General features: G+C 46.1%; 1 long non-coding RNA gene across 1 annotated transcript; it reads left to right on the top strand.

Annotated features, from left to right (window-relative positions):
• Positions 1-1,611: 1,611 nt before the first annotated feature.
• Positions 1,612-2,669, top strand: LOC125554220. The gene is made up of 2 exons (XR_007304351.1): positions 1,612-2,041; positions 2,194-2,669. It is a non-coding gene; the product is annotated as an uncharacterized LOC125554220 (long non-coding RNA).
• Positions 2,670-21,054: the final 18,385 nt, after the last annotated feature.

Below are 21,054 nucleotides of genomic sequence, written 5' to 3'. Positions count from 1 at the left end.
GGTCCTTGGTAACTCGGATATTGATCTTATTCTCGGAATGGATTGGCTTTCTAAGCACAAGGCTCAGCTTGATTGTGCTGCCAGGCAGATTCAATTGACTCATCCGTCTGAGGATGTAATTGTCTTTGCCGCAAGGGATGATACCATTCATCTGTTTTCCCTCAATGAGAAGGGTGAGCTGGATGTCATCTCTCAAATTTCAGTCGTTTGCGAATATCAAGACATCTTTCCAGAAGAGCTTCCAGGAATGCCTCCGCATCGGCCAGTTGAATTTGTCATCGATCTTGAGCCTGGCACGGAACCTGTTTACAAACGTCCTTACAAGCTTGGACCTGAAGAGTTGAAGGAGCTGAAGAAGCAACTCGATGCTCACACCCCGCAGTCGAGTCGACTATTTGGTCGATGCGAGGGAGAGGAAAGTGATCTTTCGGGCAGGCCCGATTGATATGCTTGAAGTCAATGCACATGCGAAGTGAGTCGTCCTTCTTTGGGACCATGACAACATTAGCTAACCACTTGGAGTGGTAAATCTCTCGGATAAACTCAGCTGCTAGAAGCCGAGCCACTTCTTCACTGATTGCCTTTCTCTTCTGTACGATGGACCGTCGAAGATGTTCTTTGACTGGTTTCACTTTTGGATTGACTCGCAAACGATGCTCAGCCAGTCCCCAGGGAACACCTGGCATGTCAGAAGGTTTCCATGCAAAGATGTCCCAGTTCTCTAGGAGGAACTGGATGAGCGCTTCTTCCTATTTGGAGTCGAGTGTTGTTGAAACTAGCGGGTCCACCCGCGCAATTGCGCGGCTAGAGTTGATTTTTTAATAAATAATATGTTTTAGCTATTTTTATTAATAGTCTTGTTAAATCTCAATCCATTGAGTTTTCATTACGTCTCAGTCGATGCTATATTCGTGTGATTTTACATTGAGACCCATTCAACTTTTTTCCGGTTTTTTTTCCTTACATGTTATGTCGTTTGACTAAGGCTTGATTAAGCCTTAGTCGACTGAGACCTGACAAAACCCTTTTTCTTAATCGTATAGACATGCATTTAACATTTTTTGACATTGTACAAAAGATTATAATTATTGCCAGTAGAACACCTCCATATGCATTGTCCTCTTCATACCATTCTTTTTGTGTTTAAGTTACCTCAGTTTATTATTTTAGTTCTCTAAGCATTTATTTTTAATGAATGTCTAACAATTTTCTATTTGTCTATTTGTCTATTTTTACAATATGGTCCTAATCCATCCCGAGATACTGGATTATGTAGGTTTTTCAACGAAAAATCCTAGATTAATTTTCAGAAAAAATATATTATGTACTACTTCCATCCCTAAATATGTAAGACGTTTATCCGCTCAATACAAAGTTAGTAGCTAATACCAGTTGCGTTAGAAAAGAAAATTCTATATATATTTACCATCCCAACAGAAAAAAAACAGTGCTAGAAGTGTTTCGAGCAGGCGTTCGTAGGCCGTCTGATACAATCGCCATAGAGCAGCGCTTGACAGATGGAATTGGGAGAAGCAATACGAAGCGACATATGTTTTTTTGATAACTCCGCTTTTCGTCATTTTATTCATTTAGCGAATTCAAATCCGCGTGCAAAATGCACGTCAGGAACCCAGGGGCCACATAGTCAAAGATTACACTTGACTCGACATTGGGAGCTTCACGTTTCTTTAATCTACAGTATTTTGCATCTCGTTGAAAAATCTACTGTATTTTGCATCTCGTTAAAAAATCTACTGTATTTTGCATCTATACGGCTGTAGTACCATTCATCCCTTTCCCCATTCTCATTCTCCTCCTGTTCCTTACCTGATCTAAGGATTCATCCACAATACGTTGCTAGATCTTGCTAAGAAAAGAGGACAGGGGAGAAGTGGGATTTGGGGTGGAGTGCGGTGGCTCCAGGCTCCCGGCGGCGGCATGTCATCCAGCTCGACCACACGTGCCTGCAGCTCGCCGCCGTCATCGATTGGATGGCCATGGAGTTGGGTCCACTTGAACATGAGGGGTGGCACTCCTCTAGGTAATCACTCATCTTCCTCTCCTTCTCCTTCCTTCCCAGATCTTGGTCTGCTAACCTCCAGCAATGGCATGAATTCTTTATGGAGATTTGCTATGGCTATGAGAAGGGGATGATTAAGGTCACCTGACCTTTCTCCGTCTTTTCCCGTGTAGAAATTTTCTGTTGGAGAGAAGGATTTTTTGCCCCCAAGCAGCAAGGCTTCGAGGTCACCGGAGAAAATAAGAGATTCGTTTCACTGAGTGGCGTTGCTCTCCAGTTCGTGGCGCTGGCCTAGAGCTGTGTCGTCGGGTTGGACGGCCATGTTCTTCATAGTGTTCTAGGATATAACTTATGTCACTTGCCATTGATGTGCCTTGCGTTGTTTTAGGGAATCGAACCTATTTTTTTAGTTGACATTCTGCCCAACTTTGATTATTGTCTCTTCAAGACAACCGTAATAATTATATGAAGTTTCCTATAGCAAAAAGTGTTCAATATTTGTTGGATAAAAGGTGTGTTCTTTCTATTTGTTGTTACCATATATTAGCAACTTATATTAATAATAGGTGTATTTAAGACAAAGAAAGAAGGCTTGCATGTATTCACTGACTTTGGCCCATATGTGTTAATTGATATGCAATAGATTTTAGTTCTTTCACATGTGTTGTGGGAGATGCCTATAACACTGAAGCTTTTCTCTTTGTTCTCTTCAACTGAAAAGGCTGTAGGATAGAAGGGTTGTTTCCAAGAACAACATAAAACTCACAAAAGTGCATGTATGAATGTGTTTCGAATAATTACAATTTGACATGTTTCTCATAGTGCTAAGTTTTGACCCTTATCTAATAACTGTCCGCCTTATACTGATCTTTGTCAAGCATTATTTCTCTATCTCAGTAAACATAAATGGTTTGCTTGGTGCTTCTGAGATCTTCCCATCCAATAAGTTTAGCAATTTTTACATACCACTCTCATTAAGAGTAAATATAATATGAAAGTTCTCATTCAAATTAGCAGAATATGCTTACCAGGTGTTATGGTTTCTTAATATGTACCACAATTTTCGCAGTAGGACTTTCCACTTTCCTTTGTAGTTAGTTTGTGTCAATCAGAATTTGATCATTTGAATATTTTTGTGTAATAGATTATTATACATATTGTTGTGAAAAACAAAATCGTAAAAAAATCACCCAAAAACTTAAAGTTAGCATCCCGAAGAAGTTGAGAGACAATTAATTTAGATATGACTCCACTATAACTGATATGACTCAATTGTCAGAAAAGCACTACAGGTCTAAGAGTCTCGTTTCCTCAAGAAGTGGTGATATCATATCTTAGAAGAAGTTTGAACCACCACCTGACTTGTCTTGGTTTTGTGCCTCATTCCAGTAAGTTCTCGTAATGTTCTCCTTCTATAAAATATTTCTATGTTCCTTGTTTATTGTTATCCATCTCGATCGTTTTTGGTAAACTTTCTTGTCCTGCATATATGGAGTTAGTCAAGTAAAATTGTTATGTTATATTGGTGAATAAACATGAGTCACGATTCATTTGGAAAAGTAATAGAAGATATTTAGATTTATCTAGCATGACTCAAAATCTTCATCAAGTATACGGCTTTAGATAGGTTGGCGCTTGTTGCTTTTGTACCGTGCCTCGTACCATTGTCTATTTTTCTGCCCAAAGTCTGACTTGTCTGTCCGTTAGAATTAGATACAAGTGCTTGCATGTACACATGGGATGTGTTTGGTGGCTAGACTTTTTAGTATATTTCCCAGTAAGTTGAATGATTTAGGCGTGCCTTTTGTTTTTCACCGAAGGACCTGCCCATGTTTTTTTAAAGTGTGTAGATGATCTGATTTTGTACTCCAAGTAGGTTGAATTACTTAGGCGTATATTTTTTTCTCTCTCAAAAGGACATGCCCACTTTTTCCGAATTTGTATAGGTGACCTAGCTTTGTACGTACGGGCCCATACTGAAATATGTTTGTACGTGAACAATCATTTCCTAGTAGATTGAATTACTTAGGCGTGCACATGGATTACTTAGACCTTTTCCGTGCCTCTTTCTTTTTCGGCTGTGTAGATCTGTATATATTCTTCTGGCGCTGGTTGACTTTAGGCACAACCCTATTAAATCAATGACAAATCTATTAGATTTGTTTGTAACATCATTGGCCTTACTGTATGAATTTCTACAATAATTACATTCTCATTTGAAAAATAAGAAAACATTCCCCATACTTAGTTCTGGTTTCATCACTCCTAAACGGATAAGCTTCCCGCAAAAAAAAGGGCAAGCTGAAAAGTGTTAATCTTAGCCGCAATGGTGGAAGTCCAATTAAAATTTCAGTAATGGGCATGCATTTTGCACTTGATCTGTTATTAGAAGCAGTTTTGTGGCAATATGAAGTTTGTAAAATCATTTTTGTTATTCTTGATTCCTTTTTTTGCGGGGATTGTTATTCTTGATTGCACATGCTTCATTTGGGTGAATAATCCAATGTCATACAAAGTTGGAGATTAATTTCTTCAAGTTTGGAAATATCAATTAGATTATTTAAAAGTATAGAGTATAGACATACCTGAGCCTTCCTTAACTTTATCTCCTTGTTTTTGTATCGTGTCCTTGGTGGCAAACTCGGAGTTGTAATCTAGAAAACATTCTAATGGTCCTTTCACCTTCTTTACCTTTAAATTGTACTCCCTCCGTTTTTTTAGTCTGCATATAAAATTTGGTCAAACTCAAACTTTGTTAACTTTGACTAAGTTTATAGAAAATAATATGAAGATTCACAATATGAAATCAATACTGTTAGATACCTCATGAAATGAATTTTCATACCATATAGCTTTACTATTGTAGATGTTAATATTTTTTTCTATAAAGTTGGTCAAACTTTACACAGTTTGACTTTGACCAAATCTTATATGCTGACTAAAAAGAAACGGAGGGAGTATGAAGAAATAAATTAATTTCATTTCTCAATGGTGATACTTTGTGGATTCTTCTATTCGGGTTGCAGCTGTGAGATTCTGGATCAGAGTTCGATATACCTGAGTTGTTGAGCATGCTCTTCGAGTGCGCGCTGGAGGTTCTTCAGTCGACTGCGCTCAGCCAAGTTGGCCAGGCGCGCGTCCTCCAAGGCTCGGGCCTCGGGTGTTTCTCCAACGATAGGAGTGTGAAGTGCATCCATGTTCCAGCGGCGAAGTTCTTCCCTCTGCAGCGAAGAGAGGGGTTCGGGACGGTACTCCTCGTCAACACGCGACGAATCGCCTCCGCCATCGCCACCGTCGCCGCGGGGGAAGCCAGGAGGACTGCGAGGTCCATTGACCATCAGGACTTCCGCCGCGGGGTCACTGCTGTCGCACTCGGATGCAGTCTCTACGGAGCCAGTCGACAGGTCGAACATGCCGTAGAGAGTTTCATCGGGATCGATTGCCGCGACCTGGGGGGTGGCCGACTGGCGAGCCACCGCGTGCCTCACCCGCTGCTGAAGTCTCGATCGACCGGAACGCTTGCGCCGGTGGGCTACAGGGAGGGAGGACAGCACAGGAGCCGACCGATACTGAGTCGACGGCTGTCGTAGGAGAACGCCATGGACGCACGCGCGAAAGTGCGTTGCCCCGTGGACGGGGAGCGCCTCGACGTAGAGTGGATCTTCTTGGAGCCAAGCGGAGTCGTCGGCGATGAACACGAGCTCGCCGAAATGGATCTCACGGCCCTCGGCCAAACCTCCGCCTGAAACCATGTTGATGGGGATTGGAAAAACCGCAACTTCTCCAACAAGTCGCTAAGACACCGGCCCCACGGTGGGCGCCAACTATCGTGGTTCTAAGTCTGACAGTAGAATAGGGGGTAGGTATGTAGAGGCAAGATCTTAGCTATGGAGAAGTTGTACACGCGAGTTTTACGAGTTCAGGCCCTTCTCGGAGGAAGTAATAGCCCTACGTCTCGGAGCCCTGAGGCGGTCGACTGGATTATATGTGTGTGTGTTACAGAGGGTGCAAACCCTTGTCCCAGAGGAGGGGGGTGGCTTATATAGAGTGCGCCAGGACCCCTGCTCCCCTCCGTTACACAGGGTTCAATATTCATAAAGAGAGAGCGTTACAGGTAACATCTGTAATAAAGTGCTACATATTATCATTAAATATACGAGTAAATGCCTGACCGTTGCTGCCAAGAGCGGCTTTAGGTCTTCTTGTACGTCGAGTGGTCTTTTACATGGTCGAATGGTTGAGTAGTCGAGTGACTTAAAGAAGAAGGAGTCTCCGAGTGAATGGTAGGTCGAGTGGATTGCACTCGACACCTTTATTGGGTCCTCCCTGTTTACTCTTGAACTTCTTTGCTTCTAAGACAAGGACCTTAGGTAGGACGTATAGGTCGGGCCTATTACCCTGCCCCAGGTCTATGCCCTCATCAGTGACCATGGCCCGCGTTGATGACAAGTTTAGGACAGGCCGTTGACGAGCCGATTTGACAGAGAATGTTGGGCCTTTAGCCGGGCCAGCCCATTATGGTTTGTAGAATCTTGTGAGCCTTTAGCTGGGCCAGCCCGTTGTGGTCCGCAAAATCTTGTGGGCATTTAGCTGGGCCAGCCCATTATGGTCTGCAAAATCGTGTGGGCCTTTAGCTGGGCCAGCCCATTATGGTCCGCTAAATTTTGTGGGCATTTAGCTGGGCCGGCCCATTATGGTCCGCTAAATCTTATGGGCCTTCGGTTGGGTCGGCCCATTTAAACTTTGTGGGCCACTTTTGGGCCGGTCCACGTGTCAACATATTATAGGCCCATCTCGACCGTTGGATGAGTGACACCTGTGCCAACGCGGAGCTGACGCGTGGATCCGTCAGCCAATGAGAATTTTACACGTGGAAAATCGGCATTGGTCATGGCTGTTAACGGGTTATCGGATCCAAAATCTGACCTGGTAGCTTAACGACATTCCGTTACGGTGGATGCCACGTGTCGGTCACCCTTGACGAAAGCACTTCTGTGACGCGTGATTTATCGTCATGGAAGTGGACACTTCCGTGATGATAATTTTGGCAATGTCATGGAACACTTCTACGACAGCACAGGTATGACTATCTTGATTCTGTCATAAATTTGTCATGGATGTACATGCATGACAGAAAACGCGACCTACTGTGACAAACACGTATCATCACGGAAGTGTATTTTTTTCTAGTGGCCGTAGGTTTCGCTAGTGGCTTCTCTCGAGAAAAAGAGCAAATGGTGGGTAAACAAATTACTATTGGGAAATTGATAGAGCCTCAAATAATTATGACGGTATCCAGGCAATTTATCATTACATAGGCATCACGTCCAAGATTAGTAGACCGACTCCTGCCTCCATCTACTACTATTACTCCACACATTGACCGCTATCCAGCATGCATCTAGTGTATTAAGTTCATGGAAAAACGGAGTAATGCAATAAGAACGATGACATTATGTAGACAAGATCCGTTTATCCATATGGATGTAGATATAGATCTCATCTTTTTATCCTTAGTAGCAATGATACATACGTGTCGGTTCCCTTTCTGTCACTAGGATCAAGCACCATAAGATCGAACCCACAACCGGGCACCTCTTCCCATTGCAAGATAAATAGATCAAGTTGGCCAGACAAAACCCAAATATCAGAGAAGAAATACGAGGCTATAGGAGATCATGCATAAAAGAGATCAAAGAAACTCAAATACTTTCATGGATATAAAAAGATAGATCTGATCATAAACTCTAAATTCATCGATCCCAACAAACACACCGCAAAAGAATTACATCATATGGATCTCCAAGAGACCATTGTATTGAGAATCAAGAGAGAGAGAGATGAAGCCATCTAGCTACTAACTATAGACCCAAAGGTCTACAAAGAACTACTCACGCATCACCAGAGAGGCACCAATGGAGGTGGTGAACCCCATCCGAGATGGTTTCTAGATTAGATCTGGTGGTTCTGGACTCTGCGGTGGCTGGGTCAATATTTCATCGACTCCCCTACGGTTCTGGGATTTTTTGGGGTATTTATAGAGCAAAGAGGCGGTCTGGGGGCACCTGAGGTGGGCACAACCCACTAGCGCGCGCCTGGGCCTCCTGGCGTGCCCTGGTGGGTTGTCCCCTCCTCGGAACTCCCCCAGGTGCAACCAGGGCCCAATATCTTCCATCTGGTCCATAAAAAATCTCCGTAAAGTTTCGTGGCATTTGGACTCCGTTTGATATTGATTTTCTGCGATGTAAAAAACATGGAAAAAAACAACAACTGGCACTTGGCACTATGTCAATAGGTTAGTTCCAAAAAATGATATAAAATGATTATAAAACATCCAAGATTGATAATAAAACAGCATGGAACATTCAAAAATTATAGATACGTTGGAGACGTATCAATTGGGGGTCCAAACCAGAGGTGAAGATACTCCAAAAGGGCATCGCCGACATGTGTGAGAACCCCGTTCGCACCAATGTGATTCGACTGATGCTCTTCTGCCGCATCCTTCCCTTCCAGCGCCGGGCCTCCCCCATGTGGGAGTTTAATCCGGAGGAGCCACAGACCCTGAAGCGCTTCTTCGGCACCACACACGAAGATATATGGAAGCAGCTCTTCAAGGCTCCAAAAAAGTGGCCGAAGAAGACCGAGGATATCAGACTCGACATCGAGAAGCCAGCCACGGCAGTAAGCATATTCGTTCCAAAGACCTATCCGGTCAATATTTCAGATATAATAGGAATTATATTGTTTGCTTTCCTTATAGGTCTGTACGGCAAAGGTGGAGCGGATCAACTGTCCGGCACCGCTTCCTGAGAACCCGGCCACACCCCAGCTAACGAAGATGCTGGTCCCGGCGCCCTATCAGGCGCCGGAGAAGAAGACCAAGAAGAAGAAGGGCAAGGAGGCCAAGGGCGGCCCCCGCCATAAAGGTCCTTCAGAAACAGTGTCCGAAGAGACTGAGGCCCTCTCTTCCCACGAGGGAGACAAGGAAGAAGAGGAGGGGGAGGGGGAAAGCGACTCCCCCCGCAAGGGGAGGAAGAAGAGGGCGGCTCCCGAAGACCCAGAGGGGGATGCGCCCAAGAGGGGGAAGCTGACCCTCCCGAACAATTCGGACTCAGAGTCCAAACTACTCGCCAAGAGACCTCCCAGGGTGAATCCCCTGGCCGAATCGTAAGTATTTAGAAACTTACTATTTATCTTCAGTATACCTGCTTCCATTATGTAAGTTATTTTGTTATTTGTCTTTCAGTCCTCCCCGCGTGCTCCCGCATACTCCATTATCGGAGGGGAATTTTCTACCGCCCAAAATGGCAGAGAGTGACACGCCGCCGCGAGCCCCCTCGCCTATCGCCATGGAGGACACCGAAGTGTCGTCCAAAAGGACCTCTCCTGGCCGAGAGGGGGCGAGTGAAGCTATCAAGAGGGTGCCCGAGGTCAATACCTCGGTCACCGAAGACTTAGGGGAGGCGACCCCGATGACATCCGACGGTGGGGAGCCCCAGCAATCCGGGCTCCAGCCGAACACCGTTCCGGAGGCCAGCATGGCTCTGGAATCGGATAAATGGCCCCCTTCGAAAGAGGGGGGAGGAGCAACAGCTCCATCGGCAGCCTCCACTAATCTAGAAGCACCGCATGCTCTGGAGGAAGCACTGCAAAGTGCCTCCGTAGTGGAGGAGCACCGCACCCTGATGGGTGTGGTTATGGAGAAGACTCAGTCTGCTAAAAACGGACCGAACGAAGCCTTCTGTAGCCTACTAACAGGCTTTGAGGTATGCGACGTAATGCTCTGAAAACTTTTCATATAGAAGAATACACCTGTGTATAGATAGTAGCCCCTGAGGCTCTGTCTGGTTTAGAAGAAACCGGATAGAGGATCCACATAGTCAACGGGATGGTAACATACTGTGCTATTATTGTGACGGGCCTCCATGTTGGCGGCAACCGCCCAGGCCGCAAAACTTTCCGAACTCAATTGGAAGCTTCAAATGGCCAATGAGGAGCTCGAACGCATCCATAAGTGGTTCAATGAAACGTAAGGTATGCGTATGATGTGAAAATTTACTTTCAAGCCAGCAGTGATATGCATATTTAGAGTTTAAATCATAGAATGCTTTGATTATGATCGTAGTTGGTGCAGCCAAGGTCGAGACCCTCGAAGGTGCCCTTGCCCAGGCCAAGAAAGAAGCAGAGGCGAATAAGGCATCCACTGATAAAGCAACCGCTGAACTAGAGGCCAAACAAACTACCCGCCGCCAACATGAAGCTCGAGTGACCAAAATCGAGCAGGAGATGAAGGATGCCATCAGCAAATGCGAGACATTGGAGAAGAAGACTTCAGACCAGACGTCCGAACTTGCCAAGGCTCTCCATGATGCCAAAGATGCGCGGAGAGAATCCTGGAGCGCTCGCGAAGAGATCCACCAGGCGAAGCAGATAGCGGCTGGTAAGGCCTTTCATTTACAAAGTATTTTTGGAGGTCAGAGGTATGCTTTTCTCACCCAAGTGTGGAGTTCTCTAGACGCGTTTGTGGATCTTCCGAGGAGTGCCGCCGATGCCGCACAGTTCTTCCGAGCCCAGGAGGGGAACTCGACTGAGAAGCTGTTCTGGTCGCAATTTCTCACGCCGGAACACCCGACGCCTCTGAACGACCAGCTGAAGCAGCTGATGGAGCTGCATAGGGTGGCAGGCTTGGCCATGGAGGACCTAATAGTCCAACTCTGGCCGGCTGAGACGATCCCTAGCAGCTACTTCAGTTTGGTGAAGCGACTTGTCGATGCGCGGCCGCGGATTGATGCTATGAAGTGCTCGGCCTGCATAGAGGGTGCCCGGATGGCCTTCGCCCGTGTTAAAATGCAATGGGCGAAGATGAAGTCCACTGAAGTGGCAACCGCAGGCCCGCCTGAAGGCAAAGATCATCGAAAGCCAGAGAGGTACTTCGACGAAGTCTTAGAAGGAGCCCGGGAGATAGAGGGCCAATGTTCGAAGGACATAATATTTGATTAGATGTGTTTGGGTTGTACAAACTATGTTGTGAACCCATGCCATTATATATCTATGTTTGCGCCTTTTGTTTCAAGCGATTTGTTTCTCCTGTGCGGCCTTTTATTGTTAAATTTCTGAAATTTGCCAGTCGTCGGCTTCAGCCCCCATGTAGATGCTACAGGGGTGTTCCTCATAATGCATGACCACACTTTATCCAACGTTTTGGTCCATAAAGGATGTGCCCGCGAGGTGAACCAGGCAATCGGACTATGCGGCTTCATTACTTTCACTTAGCCATAGGAGTTTGACTGTGGGGCTAAGTACTAGCCCCTTGTGCGTGTGCAGCTATCTGGATTACGGTGCTTTTTCCACGTGGCTAGATGAAGACCAGCCCCCCGTATAACACGGGGTGAATCGCTAACGATTTTTAGTATAATACTAAGTCACCAGATCGCCGACCAGCTCTCGCCTATCATGACAGTCAGTTTTCGGCTTTCTCTACTAAGGTACTTGACCGGACGAACCGGAAATACAATCGCAGTAGTTCTCCTTTTACTACCTTAGCCGAACGGGCGGAATGTAAGGTGGTAAGCACAGGAGCCGGGCAACCCAACCATAGACCAAAGACATGATTCGGAGCCAATGCATATAATGCAATATCCGGGACCCCAAAGAGTTCCCTATAGGTGTTCGGGCTAGAAATGTGCATGGCCGATTACAACCCCCGGTGTTAAGGCCGGACTAAAGCACGTGTGTCAATCTGAAGTAGGGAGGGAATATAGATGATAGTATAAAATAAAGTAATTGCCAGACAAAAGTGGTGATCGACTGCTTCCTTTATACCCTGATTAATACGTCGAGCCGTGTTGCTACAGATAATGCCATGAATATCGAGGCCATTTTACATGCCAAAAGTTTACACAAGGGAAAGGTTTACATACGACCTAAAAGTAATGGTTTGAAGATCCCAATGGTGCCCTGCCGCACGTCTGCGCCATTTCTCCTTGGTAGGACATCCTTTGAGAGGAGAGGTCGATGGTTGTCTGGAAGAAAGAGGCATCTAGAAAAGAGCCCCTGTACAACCGCATATCAGGTAGGTTTTTTAAGGAACCTGCAGTGGAAAAAATGTTGGAGGTCCAAATAGGGTCAAGCCGTACTATGGATGTTCCTCGGCGCTGCCCAAGGTATTTTAAGTGCATAGTCAAGTACGCGCGGTACGTATGCCACAACCTTATGGGTCGTCCGGCGGAGGCCAAACTGCTATTCAAGCTCCAGCTCCACCGAGCTACCACATTGTAATGCGGATCGGACTCGCTTAGCGGTGTCATGGGTCTTGAAGACCGACGAGCTGTTCGGCTTGATGAGGCGGCCCTGTACTTCGGCTGCTAGGGCCGCGGTGTGCTTCTTAGTTCGGAGGGAGCACTCCATATTCCCATTTATTGCGATGACGCAACAAGTTCCACGCATTTTGAGCTTCACATAGGCATAGTGCGGGACTGCATTAAAGCGGGCGAAAGCAGTTCGTCCGAGCAGTGCATGATAACCACTGTGAAAAGGGACGATGTCGAAGATCAATTCTTCGCTTCGGAAGTTTTCTGGAGAGACGAATGCTACTTCTAGTGTTAAGGAGCCCGTGCAACGGGCCTCCACGCTGGGTATTATCACTCCTTTAAAGGTAGTGTTGCTAGGCTTGATTCTTAACGGGTCGATACCCATCTTACAGATAGTATCCGTGTAGATCAAGTTGAGGCTGCTATCGCCGTCCATATGGACTCTAGTAAGATGGTATCTGTCGATGCTGGGATCGAGTACCAGGGCTGCCGAAACTCCATGGCAGATACTGGTTGGGTGGTCCCTGCGATCAAAGGTTATTGGACAAGCTGATCACGGGTTGAATTTTGGGGTGACAGGCTCTACGACGTAGACGTCCCTTAGTGCGCGTTTGTGCTCCCTCTTGGGGATGTGGGTGACATAGATCATGTTCACCATTTTCACCTCGGAGGGGAACTATTTCTTTCCCCCAGTGTTCGGCGGGTGCGGCTCATCATCATCCTTGCTTTGAGGTCCTTTCCCCTCATGTTTGGTATTTAATTTACCGGTCGGTTTAAAAACCCAGCAATTTCTGTTGGTGTGGTTGGCAGGCTTGTCAGGGGTGCCAAGAATCTGGCAAGGTCGCTCAAGTATTTTGTCCAAGTTGGATGGACCGTCCCTATTACTTTTGAACGGCTTATTCCACTGACCGGGTTTAGAGCCACTAAATCCGGCGTTTACTGGCATATCCTATGTTTCTTCGTTGTTGTTCCGACGCTTGTTTTTGCTGTGTCGTGGCTTGCCGTTGCCATCCCTGGCCTCAGAAGTGCCAGGGTCGCTGGAGTTGTTGCTTCTACGAGCCAACCCAGCTATCTTCGCCTGCACAAATGCGGGTCATAAGTGCAGTAAGAGCTACCATAGTCTTCCGATTTTCCTGACCGAGGTGTCGGGCGAGCCATTCGTCACGAACACTGTGCTTAAATTCCGCCAAGGCTTCGGCATGCGGCCAGTCCATGATTTGGTTCTTTTTAAATAAGAACTGATTCCAAAGTTTGCAAGCTGACTCTCTGGGTTGCTGGATTATGTGGCTCAGGTCATCGGCATCCGGTGGCCGGGCATAAGTGGCCTAAAAGTTGTCCCGAAAAGCATCCTCTATGTCTACCCAACTTCCAATGGAGTTCTCTAGGAGTCTGTTCAACCAGTGTCGTGCTAGTCCTTTAAGCTTTAGAGGGAGGTATTTAATGGCGTGGAGATCATCTCCGTGACCCATGTGAATATCGATAAGAAAGTCTTCAATCCATATAGCGGGATCCTTCGTTCCATCGTATTGCTCGATGATCACGGGTTTGAACCCTTCCAGAAATTGATGCTGCATTACCTCACTGGTAAAGCACATGGGGTGTGCGGAACCTCTGTACCGGGCGACGTCGCGGCGGAGTTTGGATGACATCTGTATTCGGTGCTGACCCCGGACTTGGTTATGTTCGTCGTGCCAAGCTTGATGGCCGTCATATCATGCTGGGGAACGTTCTCTTGATCCATAGATTGATCTGGTCTGTTTGGCTCTATTGGTCAGGTCCGGACGTAGGCCGTACGTGTAGCCCGGAGCTGCTACTCCCTTGCCTCTATGACGAGGGGGCGCGGGCTGGTGTTCGGCATAATTAGCTGTTTTGTCCCGTCCACATGGTGGTCGGTCTAGTTGATCAGCATGATGGTATTTTGACGGTATTGGCTCAAAGGCCTCGTTGTCGAATTGTGGCAGTAGCCTTCGTTTCGTATAACCTTTTGTTTGGCACTCAAATCCACATTATTCTTTGGTGGCTAGGACCTTGGTCCATCTGTCGTTGAGCGTATCCTCTTCAGCTTGAATCTGCTGTTGTTTCTTTTTCAGGCTCCATGCGGCGGCGATGAGTCATCGCTTGAAGCATTCTTGTTCGAGGGGTTCCTCTGGGATGATGAAATCTTCGTTACCGAGGCTAACATCCTCTTCGGAGACAGGTAAGTAGTTACTATCTTCCGAATCCTCATGATCGGCGAGTTCTTGGGGGCTGTATTGGCCCTCTTCCCTCTCATCCTACTCGAACGCGGGCTCTACGGGGTGGTCGGGGTCTTCGGCGTTGTCCGCAGTGTCATTATCTCTGGTGCCGATATTGCTTTCCCTTCCCCGACGCGATCGTGAGCGGCGCCGCTGACACCGGTGTTTTGGTGGTTCATCGACGGGCTTATCCTCATCTGGATCTTGAGTGCCATCGCCGTCCTTCTTCTCAGGCCTGTCCACCATGTATACATCGTTAGTAGTAGTCGACGTCCAACGCCCAGTGGTTGGTGGGTTTTGACCTGGTTCGGCTTTGACATCATCGTCCATGCCATCAATGTCTTCGGAGGCGTAGTCTAGCATGTCGGTTAGATCCTCGACCGTGGCTATTAAGTGGGTGGTGGGTAGGACGTAAAATTCCCTACTCTCAGCCCCCAGTTCAATCTAGGCGTAGTTCAGAGGTGACACTTCCGTGATGGCGAGAGATTGTATTAAGTCCAGAATTTCATTTAAGAGCGAAAGTTGGACGGGCATATGAGGATCTGCAGAGCTAGGATCGGTGATAACCACTTGACCAAGCCCGATGGACGCAAACCTCAAGAGTTCGGAATTGATGTCCAGAGGAGAGTCTGGCTTCCTGATGACGGGGAGAGTCCCGTTCGACTCCGGGTCTGCCGATAGAGTGGTCGCATCTGGGTCTCCGGCTAGAAACTCCGTGATGGGAGAGAGTTTGGCGGGGTCCACCCTCCCGTCTTTGGACGAAGTGGTCCGCTCCAGATCTAAGGCCGAGGCGGACATGAGCGTCGACCCCTGGACGGGATCTAATAGTAGATTCGAAGGGCCTCCTTCGTGTGAGTGGGGAGCGGCGGCCGAGGCCGTGAACCCCTCGAAGATCAAATCTCCTCGGATATCGGTGATGTAGTTCAAGCTTCCAAACCTGATCTCGTGACCAGGGGCGTAGCTGTCGACATGCTCAAGGTGATCGGTTGAGTTGGCACGTAGCACGAAGCCACCAAACACAAAGAGTTGGCTAGGGAGAAAGGTCTCCCCGAAAACAGCGTCGTCGTCGATGACGAGGCGAACCATCGATTCTTTTGTTGACAACACAACGGAACTCTCAATGAAAGCATGAATGTCGGTTTCAAAACTGGTAGATCTCAGGTAGGTGGTCCCAAGCTGTGTGTCTAAGGATTGATGGTAACAAGGGACAATTGGGACATGATGTTTACCCAGGTTCGAGCCCTCTTAAAGGAGGTAAAACCCTACGTCCTGCTTGATTGTATACGATGTGTATAAAGGTTACAAGAGTTGACCTACCTCGAGATCGTAATGGATAAACCCTAGCTGTCTAGCCTATGATTATTCTGATAGCCTCTATGGACTAAACCCTCTGGTTTATATACACACCATAGGGCCCTAGGGTTGTACAGAGTCAGCTTGCAGAGGAAGGAAACATTACACCCGGACACCAAACATGTCGCTCTATGCACATAAGAGTCCTACCCGGGCACGGGGGATAGCCTTCTACTTTATCTTCACGGCCCAGCAGACCGGCACATATCGAATAGACCGGACACCCGAGGACCCCCTAATCTAGGACTCCCTCAAATACAGCGAGGTAGTGGATGGGTTCCGGCAGCACGACGGTGTGGTGACGCTGATGGTGATGCTATCTCCGCAGGGCTTCGCCTAAGCACTACGGAAAATATGACTGGTGGTGTAAACAGTGGGGGGAGGGGCACCGCACACATCTAAGAAAATGTTGTGTTGTGCTAGGCGCCCCCTCCCACATATATATAGGTGGGAGGGAGGGAGGAGCAGCCAAGGGGGTGCCCCAAGTAGGGGGAATCCTACTTGGGGTCTCTCCCAACCCCCCTTCCTTTTTAGGTGAGCGGGGAAAGGCAGGGGAAGGAGGCGGCCCCCTTTCATTTCTCCCATGAGAAGGGGAAAGCAGGAGGGGCTAGCCCTCCCCCCTTCCTTCCCTAGGGCCAGCCAGCCAGGGAGAGGGGCGCACCAGCCCCCTGTGGGCTGGTCTGTCCCTCCCTTGGCCCATTAGGCCCATGACTACCCGGTGCATCCCGAAACTCTTCCGGTGTCTGAATACAATTGTCTTATATATGAATCTTTACCTCTCGACCATTTAGAGACTCCTCATCATGTCTGTGATATCATCCGGTACTCTGAACAACATTCGGTCACCAAATCATATAACTCATATAACACTATATCATCAATGAACGTTAAGCGTGCGGATTCTACGGGTTCGAGAACTATGTAGACATGACCGAGACACCTCTCCGATCAATGAACAATAGCGGAACCTGGATGCCCATATTGGCTCCTACATATTATATGAAAATCTTTATCGGTCAAACCGTTATGACAACATACATAATTCCCTTTGTCCATCGGTATGTTACTTGCCCAAGATTCAATCGTTGGCATCTTCATTCCTAGTTCAATCTTGTTACCGGAAAGTCTCTTTACTCTTTTTGTAATACATCATCTCGTAACTAACTCCTTAGTCATTTTCTTGCAAGCTTATGATGTGTATTACCTAGAGGGACCATAGATACCTATCCAATACTCGGAGTGACAAATCCTAATCTCGATATATGCCAATGCAACAAACACTTTCAGAGATACCTGTCGAGCATCTTTATGATCACCCAGTTATGTTGTGACGTTTGATAGCACACAAGGTATTCCTCTGGTATCCGGGAGTTTCATAATCTCATAGTCGAAAGAATATGTATTTGACATGAAGAAAGCAATAGCAATAAACTGAACGATCAATATGCTAAGCTAAGGGATGGGTCTTGTCCATCACATCATTCTCCTAATGATGTGATCCTGTTATCAAATGAAAACACATGTCTATGGTTAGGAAACCTTAACCATCTTTGATCAATGAGCTAGTCTAGTAGAGGCTTACTAGGTACACAGTATTTGTTTATGTATTCACACATGAATTTAAGTTTCCGATCATTACAATTCTAGTATGAATAATAAACCTTTATGATGAATAAGGAAATATAAAATAACAACTTTATTATTGCATCTAGGGCATATTTCCTTCAATTTTTTCTAGGTCAAAATGGATTAGATACCAGAAGAGGGGCACCGGAGGTGGGCCGAGGAGGGCACAACCCACCAGGGCGCGCCCAGGTTGGTTGTGCCCACCTAGTGGGGGCCCTCTGGTTGTTATTTACTCCAATAATTCTTAAATAATCCATGAAAAATCTCTGTGAAGTTTCAACTTATGAGATGTGCATAATAGGTAGCTTTGATGTGCTTTTTCAGGTCCAGAATTCCAGCTGCCGGCATTCTCCCTCTTGGTGTAAACCTTGCAAATTATGAGAGAAAAGCCATTAGAATTACTCCCAAAAGCATTATTATGCATAAAAAATTTATAAATAATAGTAGGAAAACATGATGCAAAATGGACGTATCAAGTGGGAGAGGGGGTCCCCTTGTAGGACGCCATTCGAGTTGCGGATGATATCAGTGAGATCCCAATTTACTAGCACTCTCGTTGATGAGGTTGCAAGCATCCTAGCAATCCATCCCATCCACCGGTCACTGAATCCTCTTATATTTCACAATTGTAGCAGGAACTCCCAAGAAAGCCTGTCAAAGGCTTTAGTTATATCCACCTTCAAGAGCATTGCCGGCTATTTTTCCGCTTTTAGAGTTCTGATGAGCCTGCGTACCAACATGAAATTCCCCATTATGAATCTTCTCTTGATGAATGCACTTTGACAGGGAGAAACTAGCCAGTGCATCTTCGGTTGTAATCTATGTGCTAGCATCTTGGTGAAGATTTTGGCAATTGTGTGCTTCGCCCCTTCAATCTTTGGCAGCAGCACCATGCATGTAGTGTTTAGCTTGTGGAAGTTTGCAAAGTTGAGGTTCTGGAGCTTTGTAATTATCGCCATGATGTTGTTTCTGATTGTGATCTAGCAGGTTCTGAAGAATAGCATGGAGAAGCCGTCTGGTCCGGGGGCCTTGTATGAGGCCATCTCATTTATTGTTGCAAGCACCTCTTGTTCAGTAAATGAATCATCAAGGCTAGGTAGAGTTTAGAAGTTGGAGAGTATCCTAGGTCCTCAAATTTCAAAGCAATAGGCCTTTGCTGCTTTGTTGCAATCAACTTCTTTTAGAATTCCCAAACAAGGTCGATTTTTCCCTCCGGCCTAGTGACACTTTGTCCCTCGTGCTCAATAGCTTGGATGTAATTTTTTTCGTCTTCTGGCCGAGGCTTTGATGTCAAAGATTTTTGTTCCGGCGTCGCCTTCCTTCACCTCAGCACCTGGGAGCATTGCCGCTAGAGAGCTCTCTGCATTGCAACCACCCCAAGACACCATACCTTGAGCATATTTCTAAATCGATGTTCTCTATCAGTTAATTTCCTACTGTCCCTTGCAGCATCAAGCCTATAAACCAATTCATTGACGACATCCATGGTTATATTCATCATCGAGTGGTGAGCCTCATGTGTAGGCCGAGGAATGGGTCTGGCATCGCAAAAGGTGCCTCCTAGGCAGTTTGGACGACAGCAAAGAATCCCTCCATTTTACAACAGTAGTTCACGAAGCAAAAATGGCAGCACAGCTTGAAATCTACATCACAAATGAGTACCATGGGGCAGTGATCGCTCATGGCAGTGGTGATTCCTTGCAACAGACATACCGGGAAAGCATCATGCCAAGCTTCATTGTAAAGCACTCTATCCAGCTTCACCATTATTGTTGCTTGTCATTCATTGGACCATGTGTAAGTGCGGCCATGGAGATACAATTCCTTAAGTACCATCGAATTAATAAAACATCAGAAGGCATCGAGCATGCGACGATTGATGCGGTTGTTGGATTTTTTTCTATCGCAGCACTTATCATGTTGAATCTCCAGCACAAATGGTTGGAAGAGTGGAGCCTGCAATTGGTCTGGTCAATTCTTGCAGAAAATTAAGTTTATCTTCATGACGTTGTGGTTCATAAATTCCAAACAATATCTAGGTCTTCGCCTTCCGGTGGTGTCGGCAATGCACCTCAATCCAGCTTGTATTGCATTGGTTGTACAGTGCTTCCACCTCTGCTCCTTACCAAGCAATAATAATTCGTCCTCGGGTACCCACGGCCGGCTGGTAAATGAACAAGTCAAAAGCAGGGCCACAACATTCAGAGAACTGATGCTTCAATGTTTCCTTCAATGGTGGCAAATCAAACATCGATCTGATTTCCACCATGCCGTTTTGCATGTTTCTGCCGCTTCAGTTGCCGAGATGTGCAAGGAGATCCCCGTTGGTCGTTGACTCCCGCATCATCGCCTCCCCGGAATTGCTTGGCCCCACCTTGGCCAGACGATTAGGAAGGCCATCTTCCGTTCGCTTGATCACCATCTTTTCTGTTCTTTTGAGAAGATCGAAGCATGATCCAACTGTTGAGTTTCTCGGTGGGCTTTGTCCAATGCTACACCCGCGAGCCATTTTTCTACCATACCCCGTGATGTCGCTTGAACTACGTCAGTATTTCCCAAAGAGGAAGGGATGATGCAACACATCAATGTTAGGTATTTCCCTCGGTGATGAAACCAAGGTTATCGAACCAGTAGGAGAACCAAGCAACACTATGTAAACGGTACTTGCACACAAAGAACAAATACTTGCAACCCGACGTGTTAAAGGGGTTGCCAATCCCTTTCGGGTAATGGTGCCAGAAATTGTCAAGTTGACGGGATAAAAGTTGTGATAGATTGGATAAATAGATCTGGATAAAACACGAATAAAATAAAGTGCAACAAAGTATTTTGGGGTTTTTGGAAATATAGATCTAAAAATAAAAGTGGCAAATAATAGATCAGAAAGCAAATATGAAGAAGAATAGACCCGGGGGCCGTAGATTTCACTAGTGGCTTCTCTCAAGAAAAATAGCATGCGGTGGGTAAACAAATTACTATTGGGCAATTGATAGAACTTAAAATAATTATGATGATATCCAAGCAATGATCATTATATAGGCATCATGTCCAAGATTAGTAGACCGACTCCTACCTGCATCTACTACTATTACTCCACACATCGACCACTATCCAACATGCATCTAGTGTATTAAGTTCATGGAGAAACTGAGTAATGTGATAAGAACAATGACATGATGTAGACAAGATCTATTCATATAGGAATAAACCCCATCTTGTTATCCTTAATGGCAATGATCAATACGTGTCTTGATGTCCCTTCTGTCACTGGGAAAGAACACCACACGACCGAACCCATCACAAAGCACCTCTTCCCATGGCAAGAAAAATCAATCTAGTTTGCCTAACTAAACCAAAGATTCGAAGAAGAAATACGAGGCTATAAGTAATTATGCATATAAGAGATCAAAAGAAGACTCAAATAACTTTCATGGATAAAATAGATCTGATCATAAACTCAAAGTTCATCCGATCCAAACAAACACACCGCAAAAAGAGTTACATCAAA

This window comes from Triticum urartu, chromosome 4 (assembly GCF_003073215.2).
Source record: "Triticum urartu cultivar G1812 chromosome 4, Tu2.1, whole genome shotgun sequence".
NCBI classification, from domain to species: Eukaryota; Viridiplantae; Streptophyta; class Magnoliopsida; order Poales; family Poaceae; genus Triticum; species Triticum urartu.
This window is presented reverse-complemented; position numbering and strand designations above follow the sequence as displayed.